This window comes from Struthio camelus, chromosome 9, assembly GCF_040807025.1.
Source record: "Struthio camelus isolate bStrCam1 chromosome 9, bStrCam1.hap1, whole genome shotgun sequence".
In the NCBI taxonomy this organism is placed as follows: domain Eukaryota; kingdom Metazoa; phylum Chordata; class Aves; order Struthioniformes; family Struthionidae; genus Struthio; species Struthio camelus.
The window spans coordinates 14,486,577-14,511,611 of NC_090950.1; the positions used below are offsets into that span (position 1 = coordinate 14,486,577).

General features: G+C 40.2%; 1 long non-coding RNA gene across 1 annotated transcript in view; it reads left to right on the forward strand.

Annotated features, from left to right (window-relative positions):
* The window catches only part of LOC104144644 (uncharacterized), a 210,887-nt gene that overhangs the window by 35,401 nt on the left and 150,451 nt on the right, over positions 1-25,035 (forward strand). The window contains exon 2 of the long non-coding RNA XR_011142930.1: positions 21,010-21,080. This is a non-coding gene — a long non-coding RNA (uncharacterized lncRNA). The remainder of the gene's footprint in view (positions 1-21,009; positions 21,081-25,035) is intronic.

The following is a 25,035-nucleotide window of genomic DNA, read 5'->3' on the forward strand; positions in this document are numbered from 1 at the left end:
GTATAGTATACCATTAGGTGCTACTTAAACCTCTTCAACATGACAAGGAGAAGCACCCAGATTCTGAGCAAGGGCTGGCACTGAAGCAGACGTAACGGTGACAGGCGGGAGCTTGTGTAATCAGTCGTATCAAAACTTTGCTAAAAATGGAGGCTAAGATATGGGCCATGGGGCAGACTTTGTTGGATGTGAAATGAGAGCAGATCTTGACAGGGCAAAGAAGACATAAGGGAATTCCAGAGTAGCTAATTTCTAATGATCCTACCAGCTCAAGCCTCCTACGTGCTGGTTTGCAGCACCCTCGCTGTGCCCCGTAGGTAACTAGCAAAAACTCACTAACAGCTGGCTTTCACTGATCTCCCTCCAACTATGAGACTGAAAACCACTGCCATTAAATCAGTATGGCTAGTCCCCAAATATATGTCTGTCCTTGTACTGGCTCTGCTGCTCTATTTTCATAGGATTTCAAAACTCACTTAATTCCTCTGCTTCCTAATGCTATAAATGACCCTAATAAATGTACTGCTCTCATGCAGGAGTACTGTGGAAATTAATGTTGGTAAAGTACTCTGAAGAATGTGAAGTGCTATAAAGTATTGAGTATTATGACTACATGATATATTACTCTGGTTGTGTGGTTAGTCTCTCTCTCTCTCTCTCTCTCTCTCTTCATTTTAAGCATAAAGTCCTTTTTCATTAGTCATGCATCTTTCTTCTTCATTAGTTCACTTTGTCATTGTAGAAAATCATTGTTTTCAAACCATTATTAGCAGTATGTTTAAGCAGTTTGAGTTGAAGTACTTATGAGATTCAGTAAGAATCAGTTTGTTGCTCAGCTTTCTGTACTTCTTCAGCAGATATAGTCTGGTGTAATAGCTTGGACTTACGAAACAAAAGGATAGATGGACTCCCCAAAGGCCGCCAGTCCCATATAGTGTTATGTGTAGCTGTTACAGAGAACTGGTTCTGTAATGTGCATTGTGATAAAATAAAAATGTTGTGCGGAAAATATTTTTCCGTTATGTAGTTTATAAGTGGTTAGGAAATCGTGGACAGGTTTTACAATTCTACTGTCTGGGAAAGGAGGAGTCAAAGGAATTTGGGGGGTTATGCTTTATCCTTTATATTTTCTCTTTTGTTAGTATGCTTCCAATACTAAATTCAAAATCGTGCCAGGATAAAGCAGTGTCTTTCATTTTGGGGTTCTCTAGAATTTTAAAGAAAAATGTTTGAGAGCTGCTAATCAGGAGTATGTTTCGCATCTTCAGATGGTAAATCAAAATAGAGTGGGGCCGAAGGCAAATCTCTCGAGAATTCTTGAGGTAGTTGTTTCCCACCAATCTGTTTGCGTGCTGGTGTGAGGTCCTAGAGATAAAGGACGAGTACCCCGACAGGCATCATTCAGAGCCTGTTTGACTAGGGGCAGCCCATGACTTGAATTAAGAAGATGCCTCTTGTCCCAGATTGCATTCCCTTTCTTTACCAAGTCGAGGTAAGAGTGGTTATTCTTTCTGGGAGGGGGAGTTCCAGACTGTAGGAGTAGGTCAAATCTGTCATCCTTCCAAGACCTTCATATTTTCTCCATTCTAAGTTTGTGAAAGAGATGTTTTTCCAAAAATAAATCTGAGAAAGGCCACCAGGACAGAACAGTTTTCTTTTGCCTATGTATGGATGCCAAGAACAATTAACATTCTTTATTCATGAGCATAAGTTTTACCTTTGGTGTTACTGCTATCTGGTGGAGACGGTATGATTAGAATATTAAGTGGTTGTGGTTATAACCTTAGAAAAGATTGTGGGAGAGGAACTAGGGGGTGGAGGAAGTGGCATTTGTATAAATGTGAAATCAACTTTATCTAAGTCACTGAATCTTGAAAGCCCGTGACTTGATATCCAAATTGATGAAGTATATTTTGATATTTTTACCGGCTATCAAATCACATGTGAAGTTAGAATAACTGGTTTATCAAGCACCTTTCTAATATGTGCTGTGGAATACAAAGCTGTCATCTGGGGTAAGCGAAATGGGAGATGGGTGATGGAATTCTTATGCTGCTGAAATTGTAGCGTCCTTGAAATACATATTATGGAGTGCCTCAAATGTAGGAGAAATTGATATTTAAACCCCATTTTTGACAGAGGAGGAAGAGCTGAAAAGGAGAAGTATGTTTTACAGAAATAATTATGAGACTTTTCTTTTTGCACATAGGAATCCAAATTGGCAGTTCACATGAGTTATAATGCATGTGTACACATCACAGAAGGACACGCAAAGATAATATTTGAGTAGGGATGGAGGTGAATTTGCCGGGTAAGAAGTTAAACAGATGTGAAAGATAATTGAGAAATAAGATCATTTTATCAGATACTCCAAAAGCCACTAGCTTGCCTCTGAGCAATTTCACTTAGGGGAAAAGCCAAAGGCATCTATAAAAATATATGAGAATATATGACAAATGGAAAGAAGAGGAAAGCTGGCAATGAGGAATAAAATAAGAGGCTGAGAAATGTAGAAAAATGATTAGATATGCCAGTGCCAAGAGAAGAAATTTATAGTCAAAGAGCAAAGGATGATACGGAATAAATATGTGGGAATAAAAAGAATTCCGTCTATGCTTTCAGCCTGTTTTAGGTTTCTTGCTGTGTGCTAAAGGAAGGTGTGTTGATTATTTTGTTACTTATCTGAGATTAAAAAAAGGTGAGCTAGAATTCACTAACAAACTCGCACGCATCGAAGAGCTTCAAGAGAGCTGTCTGTGCAGACGACTGACAATCAATCAGTTTAGTTCATTCCAGAACACTGGAAGAATTGCACAAACTGGAGGAAAGCTCATGCTATGCTGTTTGTGTAGTGGTGCAACACAGGAAAATCAGTCATTGATTCCTGGTATAGTTTTTCAATAGCCCATTCAGGATTCAGTAATAAAGGATTAGAAGAAGGCTGTAATAAAAGAAGAAATAATTGCATTGCTAATCAACCAGAAAACAAAGTTAGTTTGAAAGGATCTGTTTATTCTGTCTATTGTGATTATATTACAAGGTAGGCTGATGAAGGCAATACTACTGACATAATTGTTTTTTATAGAAGATCTGACCTGACACTATTCAGCATTTTGAATATGAAATTAGAATGGTATAAAATTAATCTGATACATACTGAATGGATTGAAATCTGGCTAGCTGTCAAATCTAAAAATGAAGTTGAAAGTATTAATGACTGTCAGGGAGGTATCTTGTCACTTCTCACATGCTGTGGTATTTGACATTTCTATCATTGTTGAAATAGTTAACAGAAAATAACTATTAAAGCTGCTATGTGACAAAAGCCAACAGTCCAACACTGTGACAGGGCAATGTGAAGTCATATGTCTAGGACATGAAGCCCTTAGTGAGCTGCAGTGATCAAAGGGACTAATATGATCATTAGCTGTAGAAAGAGAGGGCATTTCAAGTGGGAGCAGAGGTTATGCTTCATGATTAGCAGTGGTCTCCTGGTTCCTGGACCACTGTGTCAAATTCTGGGGTAATACTGCCGGGAGAATCTGGATAGGGAAATGTTGATCTAATAGCGGCAGAAAACTGGAAAATAGGTCTTACAGAGTGACTTCAGAAATTCAAATAATTTATTTTACCAAATCACTCCTGAACTTTCTCCTAATGTTCTCTTTTATGGTTTTTTTTTCTTGTCTCCTTTAATAGTGTAGATAATATGTAGTTGGAACAACGCGTGGGTTGTGGTTGATCTTCAGCTTCTGGTATTTTTGAAATCAGGATTAGATTTTTTTTTTTTTAAGAAGATGATTGTTCAATTCTGTTTGAACATTAGCCTAACTTTCCTTAAACTATGTTACTATAGTCAAACGCCAGTCCGTGTTATTTGGGAGGTCAAAGTGCTCATTAAGAGTAGGATCCTCTACCTTTCGTGTAAATGTGAAAATAACACTAAATCCAGAGAATCACTTTTTTCTGAACAAAGTGAGATTCAGAGTCATGCTGAAGGTGAAATCCCATAAACAGTAAACTGCTAAGTCAATTTTTTGTCAAAAAAAAACAGAGAAAATGTCCTTTCTTCTGACTTTAAGTCAAGATGTTACAATTCTGTTTGCGCGCTCTTGTTTCCATGGAAACAGCCATTCTAAATTTAGGTAATATTCTTTACTCCTATATTGCAGTTAGACTTTGCATAAGCCTGTGTGGTTCCATGGGTCATCAAGGAAATTCAAAATACAGTTAGATAAAATGTACACATCAGATATGGAGAAAGCAAGGGAAATTTTTCAAAGGGAATGAAAAGGAGAAATCCAAGCTGTATGAGGAAGCTCTGGGAAGCTCTGTGTTTGATTAAATTAAATGTACTATCACTGGATTTGGCTTAAATAGTATTAGAGAAAGAAACAGTCTAGCAAGAAATGGATCTCATTTAACCGAGATGTGTAACTGAGCTCTTCCTTCTGGATATTTAAATTTGCAAAATAATTAAAACATAGTGTCACATGCTCTGAAGTAGAGGCTATATAAACGAAGTAGAAAGGTAGAGATGGCGCAGCAAATTGGAAGAGAGAGAGAGGTCTGCCCTTCAGTCTCTAAAAACTAGAAAATTTCATCAGTGTTTGTTATAAAGAAGTTACCTGAATAATGTGATTTATGGAGCCTCACCCATGAAGGTCACACAGCCTATACTAACACAGTAGTGTCAATGTGTTGCACACAGCAGGTAAAGATTGAAAATGAGGGGAGATGTTATGCTGTCTCAACTGCCAACAGGGCATCGGCGATGGAATACAATTGTCCAATCCGTAGTCAAAGCCAGGAGCAATATCCCTGCTTTTGCAAAAACTGGAATGGCATCTCTCAGCATCCGGGGTTGTCAGGATCCTCTCCAAAAGACGGCGCTCCACAAAGGTTGGGGAGACGTGAGAGAGCTTTAAGAATCCCAGCTTTAGGAATGGCTGTGCCCGAGGTTCGGGATCAAATAACCGCTCTACAAATATTTCTGGGTGCTTTATTATGGATGATATTTAGAACACAACATTGTAAAGTGCATAAAATGTGCCTGTAAGTTTAAGTTCTTAATATCAAACTCAAAAAATCTGCTTTATTGAATTTAAAAGGAAGAGATGCAATCTGCACAAGTTATATTCAAGGAGATTCAGTGCCATAAAGAGTAACTGAGCCAGTTAATGGGATCTGGCAATAGTAGGGGGCCTAAAGAAATTATTGTGTGCATATGTGCATGTTGTTTTTTGGTTCGTGGCTGGGCCCCAAACAGCTCTCAGCAACCGTAAGCGTACTCACTCGCATTGACTTATCTGAAGCAGTAACCAAATGCTCATCTATAGCACTGCATGTCTATGTGCAATTATATTAACAAAGCTCCTTCAATTACTTCTCTAACAACGATAAACAATTGTAGAATGTGAAATCACAGACATTATATTGTTAATTATCATGTGCTCAAACTAATAATATTCTTGTAGAACTAGTTGTGTTTGTCCTCTCCCTTGTTCTCTTATTTTTAATTGTGTTCATGAACTAAAAATTTTAATTAATCGGTTTTTTGGTTTCGTTTTCTGTTGGTCTTGGAATATTATTCTAGTTGTATGGATATTTGTAAATAGCAAGCACGTTATTATGTCATATGGGAAACGGAGTGTATTGGAGCATGCAGTTGAAAAATGATCTTCACAAGAAAAGTAATAACGCTTCACTTACGCTTGCTAATAAGAGATCTGGGATAACTTTCATGATACGCTTTTAGGGAATTAACATAGATCCCCAAGTGCCTGTGCCAAATTATTCCTTTTCTTGAATAAATATGATTAAAGCGGCTCATTTAGGTTTACGTTCATTAAACTGAGTAGTTTAAAAATATTCTAGCTGGAGATTAATTTGTGGTTAACATCTGAGGTGAGTATGTATGAAACGTCCCATTTTCAGAAGTAATTTGAGCACTTAGGAGAGTTATTCCCATTTAACAGGAATCTGGGGTGTTTTAAACTTTTTTTTTACCATTTATTTCTGGAAAATGCCAAAAATACTTTGAGTGAAACACCATATCTCCTATTAGGAACAGACATATTTAAGATTTTAGAAAGGATAAAATCTGAAAATAGAATTGTTTGGCAACTTCATCTGTTTAACGCACTGAAAGCTACCTTTGAACAGGGCTTTTATATGCAACATTTGCATGTTCCGAGAACGTTACCGTAGGGCCTAGCGCGCCCGCGTTCGTCACCCGTTGTTATGGCACAGAGAGGGGCGAAGCAGTGCTTCTGGCCGCCGCGCTGCCCCACCGCAGCGTCTCCAAAGCCAAATGCTTACGCCGGCCTGGCGGGTGCTGCCCGTCGGCGCGGGCGCGGGAAGGAAAGGAGCGCAGAAGGGTCCAAACAAAATGGGGACAGGAAGAAATGAGACTTTTCGAATAGTTCTTTCACGACTGAAGGTATCTTTTAATGAGTGTCAAAAGGAGATGTTTTCAAAATATTTCATTTAGTTGGCCAAATCCAGCAATGGAGACGAGACAAAAATGTTTTCAAGTCGCTTCAGTATTTCCTGTAAAACAATCCTACAAATATCTGTGTTTCTTCCTGAAACTGGAACACGGTGTTCCAAAGCGAGGCTAACCTACATTCAGTCCATCTATATTAAATCACTCCTAGGACTCCCAAATAACTGGGTTTTTAATTAACTTTTAGCTGTTGTCCTATTTCTAGCTGTACCTGTCCTGTGGCCCAGAGTCTCTTCCTGCCTTCTGCTCTTGCCCTAGCAAACACGGTATTTCCATGCGTGTCGGCTGCCCTGCTTTGGCGCTCGAGTTGCTGCCCCGTGAAGCCCGCCGTGGTGGGCGCGGGAGAGCTGCCCCCGGGGCGGGCGGTGGGTGGCAGCGCGGGAGCCGGCGGCAGCCCAGCACGCGGCCGGGAGAGCATCTGCGCTCACAGCACCGCGTGGCGAGGGAGGAGCTGCAGCTCCTGGCTTAAACCTCATACAAGGTCAGCGTAGTGAATTGAAACCCTCCGAACAGTTTTTATTTACTTTTTCTGTATTATTCTCTTATTCTTTATTATTTGTTTACTCACTACAGTTCTATTATTTTCCTGTTTTGGCAGTGTTAGTAGGAAATGATTCTTCCCAGAGGCTGCTGGATAGGTACATAGCTCAGATGCTCTGAGAAGTCTTTAGGCCACATGCTGGAAAGCCTAGCGTGCGTCCTGGCCTACCCTGCGCAGCCGTCTGGTGCTCTGCCACCTCATCCTGTGCAGTCAGACTCTCTCCAAAGTATATATAGCTCCCAGCAAGATAGAGCCATGTGTCTGATCCACTCGGGTTCCTTGACTCCTTTTGATGCCCCCGACAACACGCGTTGAAGCTGCCTCCTCTAAGCTCACGTACGTATTTGCTAGAAGAGGCAGGGCTGTTTATTTTACTGTCTTAAGCTTGTATGCACGTGGCGAGTTACTGGGAGGGAGACCCAAGACAGCCAGGTAAGCCCTTGGCTTCCCAGAGCAGGCCTTGCTGGGTGCCGTGCCGCGGCGAGCCTCGGTCTTTCCCTGTGGGCTGTGACCACGGTCTCGAGCGCTGTGATATAGTGCATCAAAAGCAAAGCTTGTTTAACATCTCAGATATTTATGAAAAATCCAACATGGACTAGTCCCGTTTGTGCTGTCGGTTATACAGATGTTAAGGCAGGAACGGCCGTTCCCGTGTAACAGGAAGCAGAGGAGAGCCCTGTGGGTTTTCTCTGTCGAACAGAGGTGTCCTGTGCAAAGACACTACTGCACAGCTTCTCCTGACCTTCCTCAGCCTCCTACTTCGGCTCCTGCAGAAAACCCGACCAACAAGAACAGCCCAAACCTCAAAGAGCCCCTGCCCCAAGCCCAGGTACTGAAACCCCTGCTGACTGCTTGTTAGGGACATAAAGTTTTGCGCATTGCTTTTTTTTCTTGCTGAAAACTTTTTTGTAGTGGACAGCAACTTTTAAAAAGAACAGTTTATAATATTGTTTGGTAGGAGACAAATATTTTGCATAGCTCTGATCAGTCATCTGTTGATTTTCTTTTTTATTTTTTTGTTTAATGAATGAAGGCTACACAAACCCTGCAGTTGACTGTGGTTCGTTTGTCTCTGATGCAAAACCCTGGAACGTGAGTGCACTATAGAGTTTCCTTTTATAAAATGGAGGTTATAAACAATGAGAAAATCCCTTTTCTCCCTGGAACAGCAGAACTGTAATTATCTTTATTTCTACTACTCATTGGCTGATAGGTAATCTTTTATCTCCCTTTCTGCCTCCTGGCATTTGTTACAGCTCTTATGAATAGATTAGACTCACTTGTAGAGAATGTGATTTGTTTTGAACTCACTAACTCACTCTATGGCTAAATCTAACCTCCTCCTCCCTCCCTCCCCCCCTTTTTTTTTTGAGGAATTCCCCATCTTGTTACTGGTCATCCTTATTTTGAGACTAGGCTAAAAAGGAATTTATTGAGACTAATTAAGTAGCTGAAGTGCTGAGTAATTGAAAGGGAACCTTGGCGAAAGGAAAAGGAATGGATTGATTTGCACGGTGTAGGCACGCGACTGAATATGGTAACATCACAGCAACACAAGTCATTGATCTTTGGCTAAGGTGTAGAAAATGACCGTATATATGTTTTCTTAGCTTTGATGTTGTATCTTAGGAATATATAGCATTTTAAAGTTGTTTCCATGCATGGTTCAATCTTTATATGCAACAAGTATAAGTTAAACAACAGGTAAAACCAGATGAATAACCTGGGTCAAATCTAGCTTTCAAGAATGAATATAATTCTGCAGTGACATCAGAACTGGTGAAACCTAGGGATATTTTAATTTTAGTTTATAGATTTTATTTGGGTTTAATCAATATGAATTGGTGTATGATTGGAACCGAACCCAAAGAATTTTTCTCTTATACAGGAAATTGAAAATAGCTCTTAAATTTCATAAAAAAGCATAAAAATTTCTTCTGTTATCTAATGTAACTTAACAATGGAAGAATCCAGATTTCCTTCTTGTTCTTATACTTAGCAATAGGTAAATTCAAAGTAAAATTAAAGGCCCAAGCCTAGTTCATAAAGGTAGTTTTTCCTATTTGTTTAATGAGAGCATTGTTAAGCTCAAAATTATGTGTGATTTAAATATAAACATACTGGATGGTTGTATTTTATTGTATTTTCCAACTTGTAGCTATAGCTTTCACTGTATTTTTAATATTTTAAGACGAATAGTGCAGTAAATTTTACAAGAAGAAACATTGTGCACCAAGCTCATAAAGCGTGAAATGGAATAGCATTAGAAAAGACAAGCATGCCATGCACTGAATGACATTATCATTCTGTTAGCTGCCTGCTGCACAGTCACTCTTGGCTGACTTACAGACCTAAAAGTATTTCTGTGTTAGCTGGAAAAAGTTTATTAGTAAACTCTGCTGAGAATCAGGAAAACTATTTGCAGAATAAGTGTCTTACTGTGTTTGTCCCACATCAGATGAGCCTGCATAGATTTTACATTCGATCTAGAAAAAGAAGGAAGTAGTTCTTATGCACCAATTTGTATATTGGAAAGCTAAAATCAGCCTATGATGTTTGAATAGCTTTCTGTTATTTTCTTTGCAATCCTAAATAGGAATGTAGAGGTGAAAAATATACAGTACTTTTCCAAAGAGCAGAATGGTGGGTTGTTATTTTGCTCTTTTTTTGCATTATCAGTCAGTCACTATAATGCTGTGGGAGGTAACACCTGATGCTGGGCTGATAGAGACCCCAGCTTCTCGCCAGGGCTCCGTTTGCTGTGTTTGCCAGCCTTAGTGTCAAATAGGATGCAAATATGACCAGCTTTGAAATCTTAAGCTGTGTGATTGAAGGATTTTAACTCAAAAGACATCCTGGTTTTTTTCTTTTGGGAGATTAAGAAGACGTATGTTTCTGGATATATTTTAGGTAATTTGTTTATAGCTGAATGTGCGCTAGGTAAATAAATATAGGCAAGATATTTTTTTCAGTATGATTTGAAAGGCTCAGCTTTTAATAAACAGCTGAGCTGTTGGATGACATCTTCCAAGCTATCAGGTGTCTGTGTCTATTAAAACAACAGATTTTGATCTATGTATTTCTCTTCATTGCAGAAATATAAACAGACGCTTTAACATTATTCTGCTTCAGTACTGCAGCTATTTGGTGAGAAATTAGCGGAGTGGTACATGATAAACAGAGACAGCCATAGTAGCTGTGGCGTCCCTGAGAGCTAATCTGTGAGCAGAGTTGGCTTTAGCTAGAAGGTATACATTCAGCTTTCATCCGAATCGTGCTGATGCTACAGGAATGCTTTGCATACGTTGTGGGGAAAGTGGACACGTGGAGAGGCCAGCTTCTTTGTAGCCTTTCAGCGCTCATCTTAGCCTGTGGAGAAAAGAGATGCCTTTTTAATCCCTTTTAACTATTCATTACAGTGTGCTTGTTTGTATTATGTAGGTAAAAGGGAGGACAAAGCCATTGTATATTTATTTAGTGTTCTTGGGATTTTTGTAACAACTCTGATAAGGCAGGTAATATTTGGTGGTCTTTATAATTTGAAATATTTTCAAAGAAGACTCCAGTTCCCTGGATCAAATCAAATAGAACTGATTGACAACATAAATGTGATGGAAATTCAAGAATCCTATTGTCTGTTTGAGTGAGCGTGTACGTGATCTGTATTTACTACAAAAGAAGGGAAATACGCACAGACTTTGCTATTTATGCTTCTGCCATGCACATCTATGGATGTTCTTTACCTCAGCAATACAGTTTGATCCTGTATATCTCACCTACATAGTACAGGACATTTCTGTCCTATAATCATGTCCTTGCTAAAGGGGTTTTGTACAGATGGTTCGTTTCAGAGTTGTCCAGTAATTTCATGTGAGGGTGTGAAATTTAGTCCACTCACTCACTTTTGAGAATAGAGAAACCATTTCCTACACACCTTTTGTCTTAGGAAGACTAGTTTGTCTCAGAAAATTCCTGTCACTGGATAGACCTTGGTGGACAGAGCTGGACAGGTAATGCAGCACATCATCCCCAGATCCAGATCACTAGCCAGGCAGAGACCTCGACGGGGAGGTTCTACTACAGTCCTCGGAAATGTGCTTTACTTTCAAAACACTATGTGAAAGTGCCTCAGGAAAATACAAAAGCATTTTCAGGGTTTCTTTTACATGAAATGTTGGAAAACTGTAAATTTTTGGATTAGGCTGGTTAAATAAGACATTTGGAAAAAACTGTTGAAAGAAGATTCTGTAAAAGTATGTATTGAAGGAAATTAATATCCACATCTGAGGAAAAAGGATTCACAGTTATTGGAAAAAAAAAAATTGTTCTGAATTTTGTTGTCTGCTGCAGTATTCGTGTCCAGAGCTTTCACTACTCTTCCGTCTGACCATAGCTAAACTATTCTGGGTTGTGGCTTCCACCAGCACTGTTTGGGTCATCACAGACATAGCTTGCACGTAGAGACTCTTAACGGTGTAGTGGGAGGTCATTGGGAAAACTTTGGGAAACACTCTTAGGTTACTGGGCACCTATTCTATTAGCTGGGGAATCAAGGAGATTCTTCACCTTAATGCTTTAGCGTGCTGCTTATGACTCTAAATTAAGAGGCTTTGATTTCTGAATTATGTTGTGAAAAGTCAGTAAACAATTTTGGCAATTCCTTATTAGGTCAGCTAAATTACAATTCTACGTCTGCTGTCAGTGAGTGATATGAAAGATAACAACTCAGCAAAATCTGTAAGGTAGGTGTGCGTTGTTCTAAGGCTATGCTTCACACACTGTATTTTATTACAGTGAGAGTCATCTTAGGAGCTGTTCTCTCCTCTTCCATGCTCTCATACAATGAAGACCAAAGTTTGCTGTTTTATTCAAGTGGAGCGCTATGTAAAGGTGGACTGCAAAGCCCCTGTTTGCCTAGAAGCCCTACTAGTTTAAAAAAAAAATCCTGTCATATGAGCTAAATCTCGTTTGAACATGAGAAAAACTGAACTTTAATGATGTTACCATCATGAAAAATAGATTATGCTTTCAGAATGAAATGTGACATGAAGAAAAAGGGAAAAAAAGTACCAGATTCCCTTTATGAAAGATAATTTTGCTCAAAAGAGGAATTCTACTCAGGGAAGTATCTGCGATGTTTTCCCACAGAAATCGCAAATGATGTCTATAGAAAAGAGTGATAAGTAGGTGCAGTGATAGTTTATGACAATAACCACTTAAGTGTGATTTCTTAGTAGTTGACCGAGCAAGGACAAATACAGAAATTTCTAGGTTCTGGTTCATGATTTGTGCGTGTGTGTGGGAGAGGGAGGCTTAGACATTTGTGTATTTTAAGATATGTATTTACATTTCTGTTTGGATACAGTTGCTGAGTAACATTTGCCCAGGATCCTATATACTTCATTCCACTAGTGTTAAGCTGATATTTTGCAAAATCACAGATTTATTCTTTCTATTTGTACAGTTAAAGATGACTGACATATGTAAAAGTTATTATTCCTGGTCATTCATTCCTTTTGATATAATACAGGAACATATAGGCATGTTTTCCCTAGCTAAAGAAAGTATTTACTTGGTAAAAGGAGTAGCAGAATCTTCTCTGGCACCAGATTCACAAATTTCCCCATTTCCCATCACTAGTGTACTGAGACATGGAAATATTCAAGTTGCAATGTTTGTTTATATATCATCTAAGAAAACCTTGTATGTTTGCTAGAACAGGCAAGAAATGGAAAAGCTTTAATAATTTTAGAAAATTACGTCTTAAATAAATCTTTTTTACAAAGGGTCAAAAGCTTAGCATGTTTCAAGGAAAGGGCTTTTCAGAAGAAAGTCATCTGCATTCCTATTCATTTGATGAGAGTGGGGAAAATGATCTAGAATGGAGCTAGTGAATTTAGAGAGAAGGAAAAGCAGAAAGCCTCTTTTATACATTTTCTGGAAGCCTCAGAAAAGCCAAACAGGATTCTCAACTACTTTTGGTTTTGAGTCAAAGGCCGTAAGCCTTCCCAAATGGGCTAAGGAGAGAAATGTGGGCTTGTGACTCATTAATACTAAATAAAGGAAAAAAAGGGAGGAGGATCCATTCTTTACCAAATGGCTGCGTGAGTGAGGTGAGTCCTGCTGCTCACCTTCACAGCAGCCCGGGGCATAGCATTAGCACACTCCTGACCCGTCAGCGGGCTTTGCAGGTGCAGAACAGCTTTATTTCTTTTTCTCTGAAAAGTGGGGTGGAATGAAGACCTAAACACATACAAAATTATTTGATTTTTGTTTGCCAGTGTAAACAAAGAAGATGAGAGGGACAAGCCTGGATTGTTGATCTAGTCAACATTTTAAATTAAATTAGTCTCCCTCCACTACGCTTCCCCCCAGCGCTCTGGCACCGCAGCTGACAATAAGCATTTTCTGAAGTCAAGTCGATCAAAACGCTTGATATGTACAGCAGTGCTGTCAGCGCTCTCTCTGAATCCATCTGTGCAGTGAGGCTGAAGTGACGGGGAGGCCGTGGCGCTGGCGGGAGGTGAGCTAGCTCGCGGCAAGCCCTGTCCCACCGCTGGAGGCATGGGGCACAGGCAGGCCCACTTCAGCTGGCCCATGGCAGGCTGCGCTGGGCAGCGGGTGCTTCAGTGGTGCTGTCGGAGGCTGCAGGGCTCCTCAGGACTCTCTTGGGTGACTCTTGTGCAATTTAGGCTGCAACACGTACCCAAGTTAGATGAAGCATATTCTGTTGCAGGCATACCTTGAGAATCTCTGCTTCTTCTGTACAGCTGGGTGCTTTACTTGATACTCAAAAGCTTTGCAGGCTGGTGCATTGCACTACAAATGGTCTTCCTACAGCAGGATGATTTCCTCAAGCTTTTAAGCACTGCTGTGCTAAGTCTGCACCTGCTCAGATGAGATTTTGCCAAATGTTCCAACTATCAGGTCTATCTCAGGTCCCTGTTTGCGGAGATTGTAGAAATACTCAAATGGGACTCGGACGTCTGGTTCTGTTCATGGCTCTGTCACTGACATAAGAGGTTATTTCTGGCTTAAGATGCTTTCTAAGAAAGTCATAGTCAGCCCTGTGCCATTTGCCCTTTTCTAAAATGGGCAGGGAAGCTGCTAAGGAGTTTGGAGATGTGTACTTAAAAGTGCTATGCAATCAACAGGTCTTTAGCAAGAGCCTTTGCGGGTGTTGGAAGCTTTCTTGTTGGAGGCTCCTGTCTTTGGTATTCTCAAGTAAAGGAAGTCCTAGATATTTTTCACCAGTTTTGATGCCATATTATCTTCAAATATTATGACTAACTACTTAGATTAGATCTCCAGGGTGCAGGAAAAGTACTTCGTGTTGGAAACTGAAAGCTTATAAATAATAGCCTGGTTCCAAGAGGCTCAAAATATTCTCCAAGTTATCCTGAAGAACATTTAAGAAACATTCTTAGGATAAGCAATGTCCTAAGCTTACAGCCAGTTCAGGATCGTTTGGTCACAGATGAGTGAGGAGGAGTGATGCACTTCACTCCCTAGACAGAAGCAGCAGTATGTTTTATTGATTTAACAGGGTAAAATCGTGAATAAGACAGCGACTTAATAAACCATATAGAAACCTTAGAAACCATATAGAAAACTACAGTTTTCTAGAATGACCACTGGCATTATTTCAGTCTGTCTAGTATCTGTTACTGGTGACCTAGTATAAAGATGTTTTCTGTCTGGTTCTTTAGTCCTTTGCTAATAATTCCTAAAGTGATTATCTCTTTTTGTTCTCTGTTAAGCAATGTGTCAATATTTATACAATTATCTATCCCAAGCGCAAGATCTTCTCTCTGTGTGGCAATAACCAACTAAAATCTTTTTATTTGTAGAGTGAGACTGATATTTTTGCTATGCATATTACTTGATGTTTATTGACATTGAATTTGCTCTGCCATTTTACTGCCCAGTCAGTCTCATAAAGTATTTCTGTAGCCTTTCACGGGCCCTTGGTATCATGAGCAAATTTTGCTACTTTAGTAACAGGTTGTAGATTTGAAAGATTTAGGGCTCGACATCTTTGAGCACCAGAGCTCTGCTTGTTTAAGGAGAGGGTGAAAAGGTGGGACCCGGACACCGAAAGGTAGAGATCATCAAAGTGGATTGTTTCTTTCTTTTGCCTTTGTCTTCAGTGGATCATTTTGTTCCACTTCTTTGTGTGGTAGAATGGCTTGAGGTTGAAAATAACGGGTACCTGAGCTTACTCTGAAGCCTTTCTGCCAGCTAGGAGTTTTGGCCAAATGGGATCTCCAGGTTTATAGCTGGAATAGAGACCCTTGGTGCTCCCGAATGGGGAGTCTAGGTATTAGTATAAAGTAGCTCTGGGAAGTTAGGGAGATCCCACCATCCTGAAGTTAGTAGGAGCAGATCTACTCACTGCACAACTATATTTGTTCCTCAATTTGATATAAAATTCTTGTGAATTTGATTCAACACTGCATGCTTTTGAAATGCGTAATATTTTCTTTCAAGGCAACAGAAATGCCTGTTCTGACTGAACATAAAGACCCCACAACTGTCTCTGTCAGTACCTCTTGGCAGATAACCTTAGTGATTTACGGTGAGCTCTGGATCTGGCACCTTGTACCCCAAATAAGTCAATTGGTTAGTATGGCTCTATAGTTATAGCTGTGAAATGCTATAGTTCTTTGGGAGAATCAGTAGATCTTGTTGTCTCAAAATACTTGTTTTTTTATACAACAGATAAAATGAGTACAAAAGGCATGTAGTTTAATTGAAAGCTATATGTAATAGCTGAAATAATGAAGTCCATAGGGTTTCTCCATGTAGTAATCTGTTACGAAAGTCGATGGCAAATTTATATGGAGAAGTGGTGAATAAGAACCGTAAGGCTTGGCCAAAGCAAAATTATTAACAGTAATCTCTTTAATATTAACAAGATTTTATTAACATAGTATTTAACTCAATGTCCACTCACCGGTTTTGAATTTCTGTTACCCATTGTCAGTGTTCTGGAATTGTTTTCCAGTTACATAGTTGCTACTTGGAGTCATTTGCCTCAAAACAGACCCTGTAGGTAGTAAGAGTTCGTATAAGAAAGAAATAGTCCCAGAAGAGCACTTAAGTGCTTTTGGTTTTCCCCTTTCTGTTCTTTCTGGGGAAGCAGAGGGGCTCTCCGTTGTATCACAGAGTGACTCTTTCCTTTCTCATAAGCCCTGCATATGCAACAGAAGGAAACAAGAATTGCCCTAATTACTCATCCTTTGGGCCTTGGAAGAATTGAATATTTTGCTATAAACATCAATATTTGAGGGAGTAAAAAAAAAAAAAAAAGCTTTTGTGTTCCTTCTGGTTTTTTTTCCTATGTTTTTTTCCCTTTACCTATTTCAAACATTCAGGCTTCATCTCAGTCATACCAGTTATAGCTCTTTGGGGAATGCTGTGAATTTGCTCCCTGCTGAAGAAATCTCCAGAGTGTCTTCATCTTAAATAAAGACTAGAATTTTGCAGCTGATTGAACATGAGGGAAAGTTCATATTAATTAGCTATAATTTTCCCAAACTAATTTCACAGAAAATGATCTTAAACTTACACAGTAATATGCATCTATTTGAATCTCCATGGAGTTGTTAGACTGATAAATATTTTAGAAGGAAGATCTTGAAAGGAGTTTAACATCAATACTAACACCTTGCTTGCTTGCATAATAAATATAGCAGTAAATCCCAAGATATACCTGTGAGTTAGACTGAGCAGATTCTTTACACAGATTTTAGAGAAAAGGAATGCTGAGCTTTGAAGTATTCGGTGTGCCCTTCATTCTGCTCCAGGTGAAGGGCATGAATCTGACCGCGCTGCTAGTGTGATTGGGAGAGGCAGATTAAGCCTGGCAGCCCTGCTCAGGGAAGAGAAATGGCATGCGTGAACTGAGCAAGGATATGGGAGAAGGTCTGTCCTCTGCCTGTCTGTTCGGATACTGTGAGCCACTTATGCAGTAGTGGAAGAAAGAGATCACTTCTAATGCTGGGGATGATAGAGTTTATCTTAGTAGATGGGCAAATAATGCAATTGCACAAACTGCTAAGGTTAGCAGTAACGTAGCTGAGATACTCTCGTGTCTGGCCTGAACAGTGGGAAAGCGAGAGTCGCAGAGGGAGCGCAAAGCCACCAGGGAAGTACCAGGGCTGTTGTTGTTAACGCTTGTTGCTGTATCGGCCATGAGCAAAGCTGCTGGCTGGTTTGGAGTTTGTTTCAGGATATGTCTGCTTACCAGCTGCTATGAGGGGCCTACGTGTTTAGTCTGACCTTGGATTGCAGTTAACTTAATGTAGAGTGTACCTGTTTTATCAAAGGCCCTTCCTTGCTCCAGGTTCTTTCTGATACTTTTTTTTTTTTCCCTCTCTCTCTTTTTTTTTTTTTTTTGAAATCCCTTGCTATTTCCTACTCTCCTTGCTGGCTGCCAGGCTGAGAGAAGCAGCCGTGTGAAGGAGCCGTGCTGATGTGGAGCTCTGCCGTCTCTCTGCCATAGCTTGTAACGCCTCTTGGTTGCTTGATTTCTCTCCTTTTCTTCGTTCCAGATTATTGGGAATCATCAGAGAGATATTTGCCTTCTCTCTCCCACTGCCCCTGAAGGGTTATTGTAGTTTCAGTGAGAAGTATAAAAGCCGCTGTACATGTGTGTATGTCTAGTTTCTCTTCTGATTGTTACATTAAAGAACATTGGAAGAAATGGCTGTAAATGACTAAGAATTGTAATTACCTCCCAGTTTACTGTGCTTCTAGTACTAAATCTGTCTCTATATCTCTGTAAATTGACCAATTACTAAAAGTATTGTCTTTACCCAGGAGATGGGGTGATAAAGCTCCAGAACAGAGGCATAATGTTAGGGGATGGGTGTTTTCCTATTTATATGCAAGAGCACAAAAAACCCAGACATTTAAGATAATCAGAGGATACATGCTGTCATGTCTTCCTCTTTCTCATTTTTAACCCATATTTTTGGCTTACCTTTCCTCTGCCACTAGGTCAATCACATGGTTTGAAACCTGGCAACACTGCAGGTTTTTTTGGATATTACTCTTTTTTCCAGCAGAGGCTACCCCTGAACTGAAACAACAGGCTTGTGTGTCGGGGTGGCTGCGGCCGAATCCCTTGCGTCCAGCTTTGTCCTCATTGCCTTTGTTATGAGCTAACCGATGAATTGGGCAGGGGGATGAGGGAGAAAGAAATCCCTGGGTCACTGCAGTTATCCCTACGTCCTGCAGCATGAATTTGGCTCTCTGATTCTCACAAAATACATGTGTTCCCTGGGAACTGTTCTGCTCCTTGTTAGGGCTCTGCTGGTACCAGGGGTAAAACCTTCCCTTCCCGTGCTCTGGGCCTGGTTTGTCCTGGTGGTCTGGATGCACGTTTCTCCTGTGATTACTCATGGTTTTGGCTAGGGGAATGAGTAATGTCATCATCCCAGTTGGCTGGGGAAGAAACCTAGGTCTGATAATGCAGCTTTTGACACCTGATCAAATAAATTGGCTGAGAACAACTGAGACGCTGCCCGCTGGCCAAGGGCTGCGGGAGCTGGGTCTATTTTAAGCAGAGCCACAGAGTAGTTAGCATTCTGAGGGCACGCTGTAACTAGCAGCAACTCAAGTGATCTTTTCTAGGGAAAGTGGTTTCGGGTGTCTGAAGCAGCTACATATGTTAGCTTTTATTGCATGTAAAATGATAATGAAAAGATAAACTGAGGTTGTAAAATTACGGCAGGTTATAGTGATCCTTTTTTTGTATGTTCATGTTAGACAGTAACCCCTTATCATATTAATCTTCCTCTGAAGCTACAGCAAATGGGTCTGATGTTCATGCCATATCAGCTGCTAGTATCATGCCTGCTGTAAGAGGCTAGCAAACTGGCACTAATTGGTGCCAGTTTTCCAGACACCCTTTTGCTTCTTTTCAGCTTTAGCAGGATTTTTTGTGCATACGTTGATGCTTTTAGTTAATGCTGCGCATGTTGGGGGGGGGGGGAGAGCAAAAAACAAAACCCAAGAAAACCCACCCATATAGTTTTATCTTTTTTTCTGAAGGATATAGAGTCTTGTGGGTTTTACAGTGTGCTACCCAAGATCTGAGCAAAGAGACTGACTTTACTAATGAACATGCACAGGACCAACTGATTATTCTAGTGCTAATTAGACCTCTGCTTTCTCATATGCAAATTGCAGGGTCAAATTGGGTGACTCAGCTGTCTGAACCTCTGATTTGCACAGGCAATCCAGATTTAAGCAGCTGAATGACAACACCTGCGGCTGCAGATAACCCTGGCAGTAGGAGGGAATCATTGGATAGAAATGATGAGCATGCACAAAAAATATCTGCCATAATCAACATGCAAAGGTGTCCAAAGCTGAAGAGAGTGATATAGTTTGCAACCTCGGTCCACTTTTTCGTTTCTTAAAATGGTTACAGCAGGACAGCAGAAAGACATAAAGAAAACCAACCCAACCCCAGGCAGCACGGAAGGAAATAATTAGGACTGGAGTTAGTTATCATACAACAGTAATTATGGAACAGGGATTTGGGCTGATGTTCTCTCTGGAGGCCAAACTGTGGCATCTCAAGGACAGATGTATACCCCTTTTATAAATCATGCAAGAAGCTGTTCCATGTCTGTCCCCAGGTGTTTTGATGGAGAGGCTGGCTTTTAAATGCTTTGATTTTTTGACTCTATGGAAACAAACATCGTTAATATATCTATAGGTGGGAAGCCATTGTTGCAGTCATCTTTTGGCACATACTGTCTCTGATGTTCAGAGCACACAATATTTGTCTGTTGATGAACTTTGCTGTTAAGAATATGTTGAAGACAAACAAAGAAAAATCCTTGCCATAGTTGTTCAAAAATCAAGCTCCTGGTAGTTCCAGGAAGCAATTTGTTTGTTTAGTAGCTAGAGAAAGGTATTTATGGAATTTAAACCAGTTAGCGTTTACCAGTGAACTTCTAGTCAGCAGATATGCAAACAAAGAAGCAATGATGGTGTAAGTAGGCCTTAGCTTAAATCTCACAGGTAAAGGCAGGAAGAGCAGAGAAGGTGTGGATGGCATGAACTTCAGTGCAGGTGCTCCAAGACCGTAGTCTAGTCTCTAATCCCTGCAGTCAGGAAGACACAGGCATAGGAGAAATGGCAGCTCTAAAAGGGGTGGAGGACAGGACAGAAAGAAAGAGGATACTTTTTGCAGGAGCATAGAAAGGAATGGATCTGTGGGTCTTGGATGTGGCAGTGGATGCTCTGTTCCTTTGAAAGAGGGAAGAAAATGACAGGAGTAATCAGCCTTGGGAAGGAAAAGGGAGAGAGAGAGAAAGAGAGAGACCCTTGCTAGCCCAGGAGTATTCTGCTTTCTCCCAAAGGCATTGTGTGCTCCCTGGGGCCTTCCCAGGCCTCCCACCGCTCCCTGTCGGAGCATCCTCGAGGCAGGAAAACTCACTTGTGCTGCCAGGCAGGGAAGCCTTGAGCAGCTGTGACTGGGCAACCCAGTGCTGCTGCCCCAATTCCTACCAACCTTCCCGGGCCTGAGCGCCTGCCAGGGAGAGCCATTTGCTATCTGCTCCTGCTGCCTTTGCTCTCAATGCAGAAATGGCAATTCGTCTCCTCTTGCCTTCAGGCATGCTGTTCAGCAAAGGGTTGACGAGTAATGCATACCGAATCAGCCGTTCTTCCTGGGACGGTGCTGCATGCCGCTGCCTGGGAAAGGCTGCATGTGGTTTTGGTGCTTATATAAGCTGCTAGCAAGTTATTGCCTGTCCTTGCATCCAAGAGTGAGAATGGCTGTTTGGTGTGACACTTAAGCAGGGAGTAAGACTCTGCTTTACCCTTATGCATATAACTTTGAACTTTGGAACAGTAATAATCAACCTCTATTTCAGCAAAATATTTGAAAATTCCAGGGATCGTCTCTGTTCTGCTAACTATATCTGTTACGTTGCAGGTATCGTTCAGGTTACGTGTGCTATGTTCCAGTCAAGACGAAAGCAGAAGTGCACCTCGGACCTAAATAAGGTAAGTCATCACTGTTCAGATCTACTTGCAAAACCACAGACCTATTTTACTGTTGAACCTTTGACTTACAAATCAAATCTCTCAAATAACCAACTGCTCAATTAATTTTGTATACTTTTTAGGGGGGTAATGTTTTGGGTAAATTGTCTTTTTTGGTCCTTAAAATAATATGGAATGTCAGTTTAAAAAAAAAGTAGAAGGAACAAAAAAAAAGGATGTTCAGTCATTCTGATAGTGAACTTCTTGCACAAATAGCCTTTCAAAGTTTGCCAGGCAGAACTTGAGGTAAAAATGTGAAGTTCAGGCCTGGATTATAAGAATATTTATATATGCATATGCTTCAGCTGTGCCTATGGTCCTGTTAAAGTGAACTAAAACTGTTCCTGAAAGTAAGTTACATCTCTGAATATTTTGGTCCATGCTCCTGAAGGGCTGAAATGCTTTTTGCGTTAGCAGAACGACTGGCTGGAAGGGCAGGGTGAGGCTCATTTGTAGCCAGGTTTTCGACTGGCTATTCCAAACAAATTTTCAGGCAGCAAGAGAGGTTTGTATAGTATCTATGGGAGTGGCATCAACATCTCAGCATAGTTTTTCATTTTCTAAGGAATTCTAGACTGAATTCATAAGGGTATTGTTGCGTAATAGCATTTATATTAAATAACACTTGTGAGGTTTTATAATATTCTGTTCTGTCTATGTCAAAAGTGAAGCAAGTTAGTCAACTGAAATAAGACTTAAACTGTAAGTTTAGTTCAGCCTGATGATAAATCAGTGAAGCTTTTATGCAGATAGGCTATTACTGCAGTTGTTAGCCTTGAATTTTTCTCATGTTTTAATTTATTTTTAACTCTCTTAACTTTTATTCATTTCATGGAAAGTGTTAAAATGTCTACTAGATAGAAATCACTGAAAATTATCAACAGGAAGATTTGAGATTAGTGCTGGTTTTGAGAGGTTTAGAAGATTTAGCTGGGAGATTGTTATACCTGGAGGCACTGCAGGATGGAATTGTCTTGCCTCAGTACTCTCAAAGATTAAAGAAGGAAATCCCAGCACTTTAGAATATTTGCTATCTTCATATGTTGGTAATCGCCTGTGAGCGTATAATAGGAGATAGGTCTGAACCAGAACCTCACATTCAAACTTTGAGAAAGTTTGGATACAGGTCCAAATTTCATTCCTGTTTCAGCTGCACATAAGGGCAGTGAAAGCCGTAGTGGCTTAGTGGTTTTCAGCTTTATACAGCATGCAGAAGACTTTCAAGAGGCTGTTAGAGCAGTTGTAGAGGTGAAAAATCTGTATGCCATTTGAAATATATTGAAGTGACTTTTTTAATTTTTTTTTTAATTTTTTTACTTTTCCATATATATTTATGTGACTGGAGAAAAATCATTCATTTTCTTCATTTATGAAATAGGAAGATTTTTCTTAAGGTTTAAGGTTCCTTACTAACTTGAGGGAAAGGAAATGTAACGTATGCGGTGGTCAGCTAGGAGAACGTGTGCTATCAAAGTACTTTTCTTCTCAAAGCATAATTTTCTTCTTTTGGACTGTTTGCTTGTTTAATTATCTTTTAAACTAAAATAAACCTTTATTAGGATTTCATGCAGTCATTGCTCAATCACAGCAAGAGACCATACGGGATGTGTCTCATGCTGATTCAGTATGTTGCCATATCATGGATGCCGTTATTGCTGTGCTTGACTTTTCAGCCTTGTCCCTGCCAACACACCTGAGACATGGTGCCGTTCCAGCACAGCATATTGTCTGTTTTGTCACCTTGTACTGCTTAGGTGAATTTAGAACTTTTTAGGATCTCCCACAGGGTTCACTGGTGCCTTTTACTCTGAGGTCGTTCTGCGTTGCATTCTGACTTTCTCGTGGCACAGATTTGTGGAGATTTTTTCTAAAGAGAATTAGACTCATCGAATCAGATTGTTGCAAGTGTGTTTGTTCCTCAAAATGCTGAGCCTTGCCTTTTGAGACTTGGGGCTTGAGGGTACAAGTCACTGTTCTCAGGTAGTAGTGTAGGTCATACGGAAACTCTTCATGAGCATAACATTGACATGGAAACATAGCAGTTGTAAAGAAAGTGAGACCTGACAGAATTCCCAAAGCAGTCCAGTACTTTTCTTTTCTTTTTTTTTTTTGAGTTTACTGTTTTGAATGTGGAAAAAACCTGGTCTTTAACCTTGGAATTGTGTTCTCGCTGTGAATTACACAGCTCTTCACTATCCTCTCTCGCCTTGCTCAAATACTGATTGTACTAAATCTTTTCAGAAGAATTTCCTGTCCGGTGAAAGATGTGTAAAGAAGAATTTTACCTATATTACACCCTAATGGAGGGAGGAAAAGAGAAAGCGTATGTCACAGGCAAGACAAAACCGCTAAATATTTTAAAAGCCCTAGTGCCGTATGTAAAGGTGTGGTTACAGGGACTGTTCAAGGAATAGCTACTTGGTTAAAGTAAAAGAACAGGTAGGTAAAAAAAGAGTCTGCAGTTTTTGACAGTGCACATGTAAGGCCATAGTTTGTGTAAATTTTCTTGTGTGCTCTTTCCATTCGATTGCAGATGTTGAATTAAGCTGGTATGTAAACAGTAGAATAAAGAATCAGCAAAAATTACTGTGGTATTTAATGATATGTATTGACACGCAGGAAAGTTTCAAGACTAGTCTTCGCTTCTTTTAAAAAATAAAATGAAATAAATTTGTTGGATTAACAGCAAGAAGGAGAAGCAAAAGAAGAAACCTTAGATGGGGGGAAAAATCATTTGATTGTGATGGTCATTTTATATTTTCTGTCGCTGTGGGAGGTGCTAGCGTGAGTGCTTTTTATATTGATGTCTTGTTGCATATGTTCAGCAAACTGAAGAGTGTGCATCTCTGTCCATCTTTCAAGCTGCAGTGTGTATTGATTTAAGTGAGGTGCATGAATCCCAAACAGTAGACTAGGGAGCAGCTGCTCTTATCGGAGGAGAAAGTGGGAGAAGTTGGAAGAGAGCAAATGAATAGTGGAGTGGAAAAAAAATCATATGCACTTTTTTAACAGTTCAGCCATGGCCCTCTCAAGGCCCTGGATGTTTTCTGAACAGCAAGGAAATGAGGGACTGACTGACAGAAACTGAGATCTTCTCAGAAAGACTACTTCCCTGGAGTATAAAAAGTAGCATGTTATTGGGCCGTTTTTAGATCCATTGAATTTTCGAAGCAATTACCATCTCTTCCCGTAACAAGTATTTTAAATGTTTTGAGCCAAACATTTTCCATCCTAATCTTGCTAATGTTGCTGCCCTTCTGGGAAACAAAATGGAAAGATAGCAGCTATGTTCCAGCTTTTTGTCACCCTGAGCTTGAGCTGAAGCTCAGTAAAAGCTAAAGCCCAGTAAAGTCAGCCCTCAGTTGATCTGGGGGTGGGGGACCACAGCCCGGCTGCGTTTCATTTCTAACCTCAATGATGTGAGTGTTTAGGAGTTAGCTTCCGAGGTAGATCTGATTGATTTATTTATTCTTATACCAATGTCAAGGAAAACTCTGGCACTGGACAAATACCAGCTCTGAATTCCCTGCGCACTTCCATGCTAATGGATGAATATTGTGGGGCAGAAGAAGGGAAAAGATCGTTACAATTCAAAACACATTGCATTTTTATTCACAATTACCGTAAGAGTATGAAATTACTGAATCCGTCTGAATATATACACTCTGTGAGTGACAGCCACTCATTTGAAATTACAGTGCTATACAGGATAGCACTGAAACAGGTTTTAAACCTTCAGTGTGGCTGTAGAGCTTCTCACACAGGGCTTCGACCTGTTGTAACTGCGAATGGCTAAGTTTGGCCAGCTTCTGAACAGCTGGGTTCCTCTACCGTAAAGCAATAACTTTAAAATAATAGCCCCAAATACTGCAGAAGTTGCATGGTAGGCAACCAGTCAAAAACATAGAAGCACAGT